This window comes from Ostrinia furnacalis, unplaced genomic scaffold (genome assembly GCF_004193835.3).
Source record: "Ostrinia furnacalis isolate ACB-3 unplaced genomic scaffold, ASM419383v2 OfSCF4915, whole genome shotgun sequence".
Lineage (NCBI taxonomy): Eukaryota > Metazoa > Arthropoda > Insecta > Lepidoptera > Crambidae > Ostrinia > Ostrinia furnacalis.
The window spans coordinates 215,641-218,962 of NW_021135154.1; positions in this window are offsets into that span (position 1 = coordinate 215,641).

Here is a 3,322-nt window from a genome sequence, read left to right on the forward strand (position 1 = left end):
TGTCATTAGTCGCGCGCAGTTTTGCGGGGATCACAAACATCTCGCCGACATTAATTTTATACATTATTATACATTTGTTTAAAATTGAATTCCTAATCTCACATCTATGTAAGATGAAATAAATGCCATAAGGCATTATCTGGCAGTTATTATTTGGACTAAAGCAGAGCAGAAATATTTCTTCCCATTCTCTTTCTATTTTAATCGATATCGATTGACTTCGATCATTCTATCGATTTACTTGCTCCTGTATCGATGATTTTGTGCATGCAACGACATTTGCCTACGTATTTTTGGGTTCATTCCCGTCAATTATTATTTCACTATATTCCCGTGTTTCCACTGGTGGGGAACTGGGGACAACTGAAATAAACCAATTTTTAGGTAATAAATCACATTTTTGTTTCACGTCTCAAAGTATTACATTGCATCTCTGTTAAATAATATCTCCTTCCTTACATCCAAATATAATAGGTAAAATATATACCTACATAAAATATGAAAGAACCACTTCAAAAATACCTCATGTAAAAAATATAACAATTCATAGGATACGCTATATTATATCAAAAGAAAATTGCAAAAACTTGAACGATCAANGACTAGTGATGTTACTACCACAATAGTCCAGTGGTAGCGGGGTTCGAATCAGCGTTCCTCGTCGGATCTCGAGTCGGCCAGTCCGACCGACATCTTCACCGTTTGATTAGGAAGTTAGGTTTTGTTACTCCAAATGTTGTTAATCATACGACAATCGCATTTAATTTCATAATCATCACCATTTCAGACGTTGAAAGTATTTGTCAGTCTACGAACAGAAGACAAGGAATGCTCGACTCGTTTATAATGCGAACAGCTAGGGACTGGAATGCGCTGCCTGCTGCTGTATTTCCTGAACACTATAATCCGGGCGTTTTCAAGGCGAGAGTGACTAGGCACTTACAGGGCAGATATGTACCATCCTAGACTGCATCTTAACACCAGGTACGATTGCGGTCAAATACCGGCCTTGTCTAGCAAAAAAAGAAAATGCGATAAAGCACGATCTCCAATTTCATTTATCCAGACTTTACCAGACATCCTCGTGAGGTCGTCGATCCGTCGAGCAGGTGGGCGTCGCACGATCCCGAGACGTGGTCTCTATTCCAGTATTCGTTAACTCCACAATTTATCTTGGCTTAATATCAATAGACCTTAATTAGATTTTCTTGGATCTTAAGTCTTTGCTTATGAATAAAACTAATATTATTACACCAGTTGGAACTTTGAGTAAAATGGCTAACAAACTATAGCTAATATAGCTAACAATTACAGTTATTCATGCAGGCATGCATATTGGCCGCTATTATTGCTTCATTAGAGGCTGATGCATTTAATAATGGATGTTAGAGCTCGATCAGACTATATTATACAGACCATACTATGTATTTTGCTTTGTTATGCACACGTTAAGCCAAATATAATTAGGTAAGTTGTCAACTGTGAGCTTAATCTAAGCCTCCGATTTTACAACCTCTATGTGGCAGACTTCTAAGTAGGTTTACTGATTTATAAAATATTTTTAACGCACCTAATCTTGGCGACGTTTTGCGAAGTGGTTGTCTACTACAACCTTTGTGATCCTCGGCATATCTGATTTTCTTTCTCGATCTTAATTGACTAAATGAGTTGTCGTCTGTCAATAAGTGTCATAAACATAGTAAACACTATCTCAATTCAGGATAGCAACTAGATGCTACGGGACTATTTCCACCTCTTGTGTAGCCAGGATCTACAGCTTGACCGCCAATAAAAACTCATCCGGTGAAGGTTAGGTTTGTCCCGGGGGAAAGTCATTGGACTCGCAACGAAATTAATCAGAAGAACATAGAAGGAGTCCGAAGTTAAGGTTCCACTTGCCTCCAGTGCAAAGCAGATGAAAGGAGACAAAACAAAGGTTTCATCATCATCATCATCAAATGATGAGATCATAGGACATCCACTGCTGAACATAGGCCTCCCCCAATCTTTTCCATGTTGTTCGGTTGGCAGCGGCCTGCGTCCAACGCCTTTCTGCTACCTTTACGATGTCGTCGGTTTTACAAAGGTCGGTTAAATAAAGGTTTAAGTAACTTTTAAGATGCTAGATACCCCTAAGGGTACCAGTATTCGTTGAGTAATAGTCTTACGTGTCATGTAGTTATCGCACAGTTTAATATCGTCGGTAACCGGAGCTCCGCAAACTGTGTGTCGAGGAACTCTTGGTGCCCGACTGTTTGCGTCTAGATTCTAGACTAGAACAATATCAATATAGCTCGGCTCTGTCATTGAGGTAGCTATTAGGTAGTAATAACAGTAAGCCTGAGTTGCACCACCTAACTTTAACGGTAACTATAACGATAACCGGTGTTTTTTGTATGGAATTTGACAGATTTTTTGACGTTTGTTAAAGTTAAAGTAAGGTGGTGCAACCCAGTCTAAATGTTTTAATAGACTTATTATTGTCTACCTTCTCACTTGCGTGTATTTCGATCTGTCGTACAGTCTTTACCGTAAGTCTACTTTTTTGAGAAATTTTAAAGTGGTTCACTTACTTACTGAAGAAATGATTGGTTACACATACTTTTCATGTCTATTTCCTCCGCCATTTTGTGGTGAAAAGTAGTTATGGCTTTGTATTAGATTTAATTTACCTACTTGTAACTAATATTGAAATTGTTATAATAATGATAATTATAATGACCTTAATCTATCATACTTACATGGGAAAAAAATCATAAAGTTACACTCAAAAATATATTTAAACCAATACCATTCACGAACCTATGCTAGACTTTCATTGCAAGCTAAAGTGTTTAATTCCTAGTGTAATTTAGCTTTATGTGTCGTGTAATCATCTCACTAAGGTTTAATATCGTCTGAATTCCAGCTTCTTGCTGTTTGCGTCTAGAACAATATCAATATCGCCCGGATCGCAGACTTGGAGAGCATTTTAATGTACAGACAGAATATTAAGTTCATATTGAACCTTAGTAACTTGTAAATAAATCTGGAAATTGGTTAAATTAGTCCTATGCAGTTGATGCTACAGTGAAGTTAAAATTGTTTTGAAACATTGTGTGTGCAACAATGCTTTGGGGGGCTAGTTAGGGGTCAGATTCAACACAGAGGTGGCGAGTTTGAGCCTTCAGTGGAAGGGGTACAAAACAAAATATCATTTTATACGGTGGTTTTCCACTTCCTACTTAATGTGGTAATAAAGAAATATCGACACGTTGTGACATAAAAACTGAGAAGTGTGGTTGGTTAGTAAAGCCCTCACGAGAGAAAAATACGAGTATTT